Below are 11384 nucleotides of genomic sequence, written 5' to 3'. Positions count from 1 at the left end.
ATGTTGCATACAAGAGACTCATCTTAGAGACAGGGACACAAAGAAATTGAAAGTGAAAGGATGGAAAAAAATATTTCATGCAAGCTACAGCCAAAAGAAAGCAGGTGTAGCAATATTAATCTCAGATAAAATAGACTTTAAATGCAGGGATGTTTTGAGAGACAAAGAAGGCCACTACGTACTAATAAAAGGGGCAATTCAACAAGAAGAAATGACCATCGTAAATGTCTATGCACCCAATCAAGGTGCCACAAAATACATGAGAGAAACACTGGCAAAACTAAAGGAAGCAATTGATGTTTCCACAATAATTGTGGGAGACTTCAACACATCACTCTCTCCTATAGATAGATCAACCAGACAGAAGACCAATCAGGAAATTGAAAACCTAAACAATCTGATAAATGAATTAGATTTAACAGACATATACAGGACATTACATCCCAAATCACGAGCATACACATACTTTTCTAGTGCTCACGGAACTTTCTCCAGAATAGATCATATACTGGGACATAAAACAAGCCTCAATAAATTTAAAAAGTTTGAAATTATTCAAAGCACATTCTCTGACCACAATGGAATACAATTAGAAGTCAATAACCATCAGAGACTTAGAAAATTCACAAATACCTGGAGGTTAAACAACACACTCCTAAACAATCAGTGGGTTAAAGAAGAAATAGCAAGAGAAATTGCTAAATATATAGAGATGAATGAAAATGAGAACACAACATACCAAAACCTATGGGATGCAGCAAAAGCAGTGCTGAGGGGGAAATTTATAGCACTAAACGCATATATTAAAAAGGAAGAAAGAGCCAAAATCAAAGAACTAATGGATCAACTGAAGAAGCTAGAAAATGAACAGCAAACCAATCCTAAACCAAGTAGAAGAAAAGAAATAACAAGGATTAAAGCAGAAATAAATGACATAGAGAACAAAAAAACAATAGAGAGGATAAATATCACCAAAAGTTGGTTCTTTGAGAAGATCAACAAGATTGACAAGCCCCTAGCTACACTGACAAAATCAAAAAGAGAGAAGACCCATATAAACAAAATAAGGAATGAAAAAGGTGATATAACTGCAGATCCTGAAGAAATTAAAAAAATTATAAGAGGATACTATGAACAACTGTATGGCAACAAACTGGATAATGTAGAGGAAATGGACAATTTCCTGGAAACATATGAACAACCTAGACTGACCAGAGAAGAAATAGAAGACCTCAACCAACCCATCACAAGCAAAGAGATCCAATCAGTCATCAAAAAGCTTCCCAGAAATAAATGCCCAGGGCCAGATGGCTTCATAGGGGAATTCTACCAAACTTTCCAGAAAGAACTGACACCAATCTTACTTAACTCTTTCAAAACATGAAGAAAATGGAACACTATGTATCTCATTTTATGAAGCTAACATCAATCTAATACCAAAACCAGGCAAAGATGCTACAAAAAAGGAACACTGCAGACCTATCTCCCTAATGAATACAGATGCAAAAATTCTCAACAAAATACTTGCAAATTGAATCCAAAGATACATTAAAAAATCATACACCATGACCAAGTGGGGTTCATTCCAGGCATACAAGGATGGTTCAACATAAGAAAATCATCAATGTATTACAACACATTAACAAATCAAAAAAGAAAAATCAAAATGATCATCTCAATAGATGCTGAAAAAGCATTCAACAAAATCCAACATCCCTTTTTGATACAAACACTTCAAAAGGTAGGAATTGAAGGAAACTTCCTCAAAATGATAAAGAGAATATATGAAAAACCCACAGCCAGCATAGTACTCAATGGTGAGAGACTGAAAGCCTTCCCTCTAAGATCAGGAACAAGACAAGGATGCCCGCTGTCACCACTGTTATTGAACATTGTGCTGGAAGTGCTAGCCAGGGCAATCTGGCAAGACAAATAAATAACAGGCATCCATTTTGGAAAGGAAGAAGTAAAACTCATTGTTTACAGATGATATTATCTTATAGCTGGATACAGCTACTAGAGCCAATAAACAAATTTAGCAAAGTAGTGGGATACAAGATTAATGCACATAAGTCAGTAATGTTTCTATACGCTGGAAATGAAAGAAGTGAAGAGACACTCAAGAAAAAGATACCATTTTCAACAGCAACTAAAAAAATCAAGTACCTAGGAATAAACTTAACCAAAGATGTAAAAGACCTATACAAAGAAAACTACATAACTCTTCTAAAAGACATAGACGGTGACTTTAAAAGATAGAAAAATATTTCATGTTCATGGATAGGAAGGCTAAATGTCATTAAGATGTCAACTCTACCCAAACTCATCTACAGATTCAATGTAATCCCAATCAAAATTCCAACAACCTACTTTGCAGACTTGGAAAAGCTACTAATCAAATTTATTTGGAAAGGGAAGATGCCTCAAACTGCTAAAGACACTCTAAAAAAGAAAAACGAAGTGGGAGGACTTAACAGTCCCCGACTTTGAAGCTTATTATAAAGCCACAGTTGTCAAAACAGCATGGTACTGGCACAAAGATAGATATATTGATCAGTGGAATCGAATTGAGAATTCCAAGACAGACCCCCAGATCTACAGCCGACTGATCTTTGATAAGACCCCCAAAGCCACTGAACTGGGACATAACAGTCTTTTCAACAAATGGGGCTGCGAGAGTTGGATATCCATATCCAAATGCATGAAAGAGGACCCCTACCTCACACCCTACACAAAAATTAACTCAAAGTGGATCAAAGATCTCAATATAAAAGTCAGTACCATAAAACTCCTAGAAGATAATGTACGGAAGCATCTTCAAGACCTTGTATTAGGTGGCCACTTCCTAGACTCTACACCCAAAGCACAAGCAACAAAAGAAAAAATAGATAAATGGGAACTCCTCAAGCTTAGAAGTTTCTCTACCTCAAAGGAATTTGTCAAAAAGGTGAAGAGGCAGCCAACTCAATGGGAAAAAAATTTTGGAAACCATGTATCTTACAAAAGACTGATATCTTGCATATATAAAGAAATCCTACAACTCAATGCAAGAGTACAGAGAGCCCAATTATAAAATGGGCAAAAGATATGACAAGACATTTCTCTGAATAGGAAATACAAATGGCCAAGAAACACATGAAAAAATGTTCAGCTTCACTAGCTATTAGAGAGATGCAAATTAAGACCACAATGAGATACCATCTCACACCAATTAGAATGGCTGCCATTAAACAAACAGGAAACTACAAATGCCAGAGAGGATGTGGAGAAATTGGAACTCTTATTCATTGTTGGTGGGACTGTATAATGGTTCAGCCACTCTGGAAGTCAGTCTGGCAGTTCCTCAGAAAACTAGACAAAGAGTTAACCTTCGATCCAGCAATTGCACTTCTCGGTATATACCCGGAAGATCTGAAAGCAGTCACACAAACAGATATCTGCACGCCAATGTTCATAGCAGCATTATTCACAATTGCCAAGAGATGGAAACAAACCAAATATCCTTCAACAGATGAGTGGATAAATAAAATGTGGTATATACACACTATGGAATACTACGCGGCAGTAAGAAGGAACGATGTCGTGAAACATATGACAACATGGATGAACCTTGAGACATAATGCTGAGTGAAATAAGCTAGGCACAAAAAGAGAAATATGCTACCACTAATGTGAACATTTAAAAATGTAAAATAAATGGTTTATAATGTAGAATTTAGGGGAATTAGTGATAGAGAGCAATTAAGGATGGGAGAATGATAACCCAATCAGAACAGATAAGCTATCGTAGATAAATTTAACGTTCTGGGAATGTCCAGGAATGATTATGGTCTGTTAATTTCTAATGGGTATGGTAGGAACAAGTTCACAGAAATGTTGCTATATTAGGTTATTTTCTTGGGGTAGAGTAGGAACATGTTGGAAGTAAATAGTTAGGTTAGTTGTCTTTTTCTTACTCCCTTGTTATGGTCTCTTTGAAATGTTCTTTTATTGTATGTTTTTTGAATTAAATTTTTATTTTTTATTTTTTATGCAGTTGATTTAAAAAAAAAAAGTTAAAAAAAAATATGCAGAGCCCCCTTGAGGAGCTGGTGGAGAATGCAGGGGTATTGGCCTGCCCCACCTCCATGGTTCCTGATGTGCACACAGATAGGGGACTGGTGGTTTGATGGGTTGAGCCCTCTACCACAGGACTTGCCCTTGGGAAGACTGTTGCTGCAAAGGAGAGGCTAGGCCTGCCTGTAATTGTGCCTAAGAGCCTCTTTGTTGCTCAGATGTGGCTCTCTCTCTCTAGCTAAGCCAACTTAGCAGGTGAAATCATTGCCCTCCCCCTTACATGGGATCAGACACCCAGGGGAGTGAATTTCCCTGGCAATGTGGAATATGACTCCCAGGGAGGAATCTAGACCCGGCATCGTGGGATGAAGAACATCTTCTTGACCAAATGGGGGATGCGAAAGAAAATGAAATAAGCTTCAGTGGCAGAGAGATTCCAAAAGGAGCCAAGAGGTCACTCTGGTGGGCACTGTTACGGACAATATAGACAACCCTTTTTAGGTTCTAGTGAATTGGAGGAGCTAGCAGTAAATACCTGAAACTACCAAACTACAACCCAGAACCCATGAATCTTGAAGACAATTGTACAAAAATGTAGCTTATGAGGGGTGACAGTGTGATTGGGAAAGCCATATGGACCACACACCCCTTTGTCTAGTTTATGGATGGATGAGTAGAAAAACAGGGGAAGGAAAGCAAACAAACAAACAAACAAACAAACAAAGGCACCCAGTGTTCTTTTTTACTTTAATTGCTCTTTTTCACTTTAGTTTTTATTCTTGTTATTTTTATGTTTGTGGTAATGAAGATATCAGGGATTGATTTTGGTGATGAATGCACAACTAGGTAATGGTACTGTGAACAATTGAATGTACCCTTTGTTTTGTATGACTGCAAAAAAATTTTTGTACTTGAATGTTCATAGCAGCATTCATAGCTCAAAAGTGGAAACAACCCAAATGTCCATCAACTAATGAATGGATAAACAAAATGGAATAAATATACATTTTTACACAACAGAATATTATTCAGTCATAAAAAGGAATGAAGTACTGATACATGCTACAAAATAGATTCTAAAGCTTGAAAACATGCCAAGTAAAGGAAGCCAGATATAAAAGACTACATAGAATATGATTCCATTTATATGAAAAGTCTAGAATGCATAAAACCATAGAGACATAGTAGATTAGTGGTTGTCAAGGTCTGGGGAGAGGGAAGTATAGGAGGAACTGCTAATGGGTACAGGGTTTCTTTTGTGGGTGATGAAAATGATCTCGAATTAGATAGTGGTGATGGTTGCACAACTGTGTGAATACATAAAATTACTAAGGTGTACAATTTAAAATACTGAATTTTATGGCATGTGAATTATATCTCAATTTTTAAAAATCTCTAGGCAGAGAGAGAACAAGGATCTGATCGGTTCACTACTGCCATTGTATTATACTGCCACATGGTGTCAGCGTTGAGGAATGGACGCAGTCCAAAAAAGGCTTGTACTGTACAAAGCTTCTGTGATGGTCTCCTGGTTCAAATCCCACCCAGGCTACAGGTGTGCCCCATACTTGATGTCCCAGGTTAAAGCTCTGACCTTGAGAACCCCCTTCCTAATGGCTTAATATTGAAAGGCTTCTAGCTCTCCTTCACAGACTGAGGTTCTTGGTTAAACTTTGTTCTCAGATTAATGAAGAAATTCATACTCCTTGTCAAAGCATCTATGTTAAAAGGAAATTATCTCTAAGCATGTCTTGAATGGTCAAATTAAAACTTTATTTAACTACTACTTTATAGATGTAAGGGGAAATATTGAGTAATTTTACTGTTTTGGGATAGAAAGCTTCCAGTGAGTTGAGGATTTTTCCATTAACTGTCTATAAAATACTTGTATTATTTAATCCAGTGTTTACAATCAAAATATTAAAAAACTCTATAAATGAAGATGGTCATCATAGTATTACTGATAATAGCAAAAATCAGAAAAATGTAACAATGGAAGTTTTATACACATTTGTTGAAAATCATACAACAGTTAAAATGGTAAATATAAATGCTATGTAACAAAATGAAAATCCTTATGCTTTAATGAAAATGACAAAAGCACATTTTGTATGTGTGTATAGTATGTAAATACTATACACACATACACACATATATTCACACATTCATAAAATTATAAATGATTCATTGGATCATTGGATATTTTAAATAAATGTGCTTTAATCCCGTTTCCCAATTCTATAAAATATGTTCAATATCTACACCAATACTTCTCTCAATTCCCAGGGCATATATTCTCATGGTCACTCCCTCTTGTTTCTTTAAAAATTATGAAATATATGGAAGGATGGTGCTCAAAGTTTCAAGGCAAGCCCAGTATGCTCATCCCCTACACATGGGGAACACGGACTTCCATCAACCACCATATTGTCTTGAGGTGATATCACTTCAGGCATACTCCTACTTAGAAATTAAACTGTAATATTTGTTTCCACCAGTAGTCTTTTTTCAAGGTAACAGGGAAAGATGGACAGGGAAGAAATAATCAATTAAAATTTTATATGCAGAACACTATAGTCTCTGTCTCTGCAGATTATCACAAGGCTAGGAAGCTGACTTCTATGGACTGCACTGACTTTGGCTTCTGGCCTCCCTGGATCCAGCCAATGGAAGAACCTAGAATGGGAGGACAGAGAGGCTGGTCGTTCCTCTCTACTCTCTCCCCACTTTGGGCTGAGGCTCTGACATTGGCCGGGTCCCTCTACAACTACAAGGTCTCAATCCGGGCCACAGGTTGGCAACGACAGCTTTCTTCTACTGAGCAATATAACACCTGTTGGGTAGCCCTCTCCTGCAGCCACAGCTAAAGCTTTCACCTGGTTTTAGTAACCGCTTCCTCCTCCTTGCCCCTTCACACCTAGGTTAATAATAGCTTCCCACTGGTGCTAGTTACTACTGTTTATTGAATGCCCACTATGTGCCAGAGACTATTCTAAATGCCTAAATATATTATCTCATTTGTCTTCACAACCCAATAAATTAGATGGCATTAGCCCTATTGTAGAGATGAGTTTTAGAGAGGATATTGTCACATATGGACACATGTGTCTCCAGTGACACAGATGTAAATCAACTCTAGGTGTGCTTATTATAGATTTGTGTCAGCTATTCCCTTTCAGTAAACCCTAGTTCTTGTATTTGTTGCCATTCTCCCTAAAAGAGTCAAAGCTCCACATGGCTCTGCTCACATATAGCACAGATCACCCTGGCATCTCCCCTGCTCCCACAAAACTGAAAATGGGGATGCTGTTGAGATTTCCCCCATTCTGTCACTTAACAAATAGTGAGTGTCTGGAATGTGGGGCCCAAGCTCCAGAATACGGAAGGGTGGTGCCCAGAGTTTCAAGGCAAGCCCAGTAGGCCAGTGTGGTGTTCACTCACAGGGAAATTGGACTCCTTCTTGACTTATGTGGCCATTAGCCAGGATTGGGAAGGGACCTTCCTCAAAGATCATCCTCAAGAACCTGAAGTCCATGCTATTCTCTGAAGCCATTTGGTAGTAAAGAACAGAGTGCCAGCAGCTCCTCATGTATTCTCTCAAGGAAGCTAGAGATAGAGGGATAGGGGCCAGGAGAGAGGCTTGGCTTACTCAAGATAATTGCTGGTGGGTGAGGGAAGAAATGGACGTCCTACAGAAGTGAGGGTCAGGGAGAGATGTCTCTGTCCAAAAAAATAATTAGTAACTCTGGCTAAGTCTGTTATTTTTAGTTTCCTGGTTTTCTTTTTGCCACTTTAATGGTGGCATCTTTTTTTTTTAAATTAAATTTAGTTTTATTGAAATATATTTACATACCATATAATCATCCATGGTGTACAATCAACTGTTCACAGTACCATCATATAGTCATGCACTCATCACCCCTATCTATTTTTGAACATTTTCCCTACATCAGAAAGAATCAAAGAATTAAAAAAAAAGTAAAAAAGAACATCCAAATCATCCCCTCCATCCCACCCTATTTTTCATTCAGTTTTTGTCCCCATTTTTCTACTCATCCATCCATACACTAAAGGGAGTGTGATCCACAAGGTTTCACAATCACACAGTCACCCCTTGTAACCGATTGTTATACTATCGTTTCCAAAAGTCCAGACTTTTGGGTTGGAGTTTGATAGTTTCAGGTATTTACTTCTAGCTATTCCAATACATTAAAACCTAAGAGGTGTTATCTATATAGTGCATATGAATGTCCACCAGAGTGACTTCTAGACTCCATTTGAAATTTGTCAGCCACTGAAACTTGATCTCGTTTCATTTCGCACCCCCCTTTTGGTCAAGAAGATATTCTCAATCCCACAATGCCAGGTCCAGATTCATCCTACTGGTGGCATCTTACAGATGAGGTAAGGTTTCAAGAGATCAAATAAATTTATGTGTGTCTGTGTTGAGATTCAAATGCAAAAAAAGGCCACCTTCAACATTAAGCCTATTCTGCAAGTAGAAACTCCCCTTAAACATGTTTATAACTGTGTTTTATATGTTTAAGTGACAACCTCTCAAGAGACACATTCTTTTTCAGAAAACAGACCCAACGGTGGTGGATGACACCATTTCTGGAGAATAACCGTGAAATGATGGCACATTAAACCCTATCACGCTTAGTTTGGCGGAAGAAGCGCGGATTCCTCACACAAACGGATAATTCACAAACCTCAATGAGGCCTTTAAACGAGATTTCCATTCTGTTTCCCTTGCGTTCCCCTCAAAATCTGACAGCCCAGTAGCTGCGGTTTTGAATTTGCTGCGCTGTCTTGCTCCTCCCACCGCCACTCCCCCGGCGCAAGGCCGGAAGAACGCACTGGGCCCGGGAGGGCAGTTCGGGCCCTTTAAGGGAGCTGAGGGCCGCACTGATTGGCTGAGGTCAGGAATCCGCCACTGCCAGCCAATCCCGAGGCCCTTCGGGGCCAGGCCCTATTCCTACTGCTGTCGGAGCAGCGACCCGCCTGGAGGCCGCAGTTAAGATCACCGTGACCCCTTGATTCCACCGCCCGCTGCCCAGTGAGTGAGCGCCGGCCGCAGGCAGGTGAGGAGGGAGGGTGCGCGCGGCTGCGTCTGCCCGCGCCGAGTCTGGGCCCCGGGCTTGCAGGGCCATGCTTGGGGCCTTTTCCACGCGATCGCCAGCCCTTCGCTTTTTAACCCTCCACTTCCACCCCCACCTCCCCTAGTGCTGATAGATATTGCCAACCTCGTTTCAAAAGAGCCCGTTTTTGTCGCACGGACTCGTGATCTCTGCCTTGTCTTTATAATCGAGTAGGGAAAAGTAGGCAGCGTATTGTAGAAATCAGCATGTCATGGCAGGCATTACCCAGGTTAATTGGGTCCAAGGGACAAGGGGGACTTAATTAGGGAAAACTCCCCGGAAGGGTTCCAAGCTGGACTTTGCAGACGTGGCCTGGTTTGGATGGAACGCAAAGATATATTGAAAAGGATTGTGATTATGCCACCAATAATAAATTTAGGTAATTTGTCATTTGATCAGGAAAAAAGTCAATAAGAAATCTGGATGAGAGATCATGGAATTACTGGTTAGTTTTCTTCAGTAAAATCAGCTCCAAGTTTCCCAGGGTTGATTGGAAGACTTCCCAAAGGGGAAGGCTGCCTGGAACTTGCAGCCCAACTCTTCTCGCCAGAATTTCACCTTCCCATTGTAATCTGTAGCACAGCTGAGGCAGCACTGGAGCATTTAAGAACCCTTTCTACAGGGTGTGTGTGTGTGGAGGAATTGGATTAGAGGAGAATTATTTTCTTTACAAGTGTTTGCAACAGACGTTAATTGCCCACTGTTGTGTGCAGAAGAAAAATAAGGTATAAGGGATGGCAAGTGGTCTGAGTCAGTTTCTCTGGTATCATTCATGGTTTCTGCAGTTTTGAGAAAGAAATGTGTATGTGACACCACAGGGAGTGCCAAGATGGATAATATATTGCTCCTGCCTTCAGGCAACTTCTGGTCTGCTGTTGGAGATGATACACATTTGTCAAAGTTAGGAGAAGGAAGAGAAGCTCTGCTAAATCTCCCCACCCTCAGTGGTGGTCTCTGTGGTCCCAGTATGCTGGATGAGTAGTAGCAGCTGATGGACGGGAATCTTATGACCTCCTCAGTCTGTTCAGGGTTGTCTGGTCAGCCCTGTCCCCCTGGTGAGTTGCTTGGCCACCTGTGCCCCTCTTTGAACCTGACTGTGGCTCAGAGGCCCTTGTAAATTCAGGCTGCATCCTTGCCCAGAATATAGGGAAGCTGCTGAAGTCTGGTTTGGAGCCTCCACTCACCTGGAGCCCCATCAGCAGGGATAACTCAGACATGAAATACCCTCCTTCTTCCCCCCATCTTCTCCCCAGTTAGCCAGAATTCAGGATTTCCTGATGAGGATATGGAAAATAGGAGTGGAGCTCTCTCTGGGCTTCCTACGGAATACCTGTGAGTCCTGGTAAAACATTAAGACTGGCCACTTGGACTTGAGTTTCAAGTTTACCCCAACCAAAAGAGGAAAAGTGGTGGCAACATTGCTGAGGAGAGTCTAGCAGATGTAACTTTTACCTAAGTTCAGCGGTCTTCTGAAAGTAAAATAAAATCAACTACTTGGAGGTCTTCTGTATCTACACAGTTGGATTAAGAACAAAAACTGGGTTTCTGAGCCACCTAGAGTTGACAGCCCACTTAGGAACTTCTTAGATAAGTAAGATAGACAGTACAATATATTCATTTAAAAATTGCGTTTCCCAGGACATTTATGTATCTTCATGGTTTTTTCCTTTTGAGAATTTCAGGACTAGTTTGGAGAGAACAGAGACGAAGCTGGATGAGAGTGCCAAAGGGATGTCAGTGGTGGGTGGATGGGACTGAGGGGAAAGTAGGAGAGGGGCAGGGATTGTCGTGGGCTCACAGGAAGAGTACTGATATACTGGTCATGAAAATTTTAAACCTAAATTTTATAACCTAACATTTCATTATAAATGTCAGGAATGGAGAGAAATCTGGTCTCAAGATGTACATTTTCTGAGTCGCCCCACCATAGAAACAAAGGTTCTTCATCCAGTTGTATAAGAGACAAGAGAATTAATGGTATTTACCCTGCCCTCTACACAAAAAAAGATACACACATATATAGTTTTCCGTTCTTCAAGATTTGTAGTGGCAAGAAAAATCAGGAAACATGGAACCATATACTTTTAGAGCAGGGGGAGATTTTGGAAATCATTTAGTTCAACCAGCTTGTTTGAGGTGAACAGATGGTGCAGGCTAGGTAAGTTTGCCTGAGATCAGACAGTTAGT

At 40.0% G+C, this 11384-nt stretch overlaps 1 protein-coding gene across 3 annotated transcripts in view; it reads left to right on the top strand.

Moving 5' to 3' along the window:
• Window positions 1-8940: 8940 nt before the first annotated feature.
• Window positions 8941-11384, top strand: part of PLGRKT (plasminogen receptor with a C-terminal lysine) — a 56761-nt gene continuing 54317 nt past the window's right edge. The window contains exon 1 of one of the 3 annotated variants that reach the window (XM_037798245.1): window positions 8941-9136. The gene's annotated coding sequence lies outside the window, so the exon portion shown is untranslated. Of the gene's footprint in view, window positions 9141-11384 lie in introns of all 3 variants that reach the window. The other 2 variants (XM_037798244.1, XM_037798243.1) reach the window with 2 other exon arrangements.

This window comes from Choloepus didactylus, chromosome 10, assembly GCF_015220235.1.
Source record: "Choloepus didactylus isolate mChoDid1 chromosome 10, mChoDid1.pri, whole genome shotgun sequence".
Lineage (NCBI taxonomy): Eukaryota > Metazoa > Chordata > Mammalia > Pilosa > Megalonychidae > Choloepus > Choloepus didactylus.
Note: the sequence above shows the minus strand (reverse complement) of the source record. Positions and strands in the feature narration are given on the sequence as shown.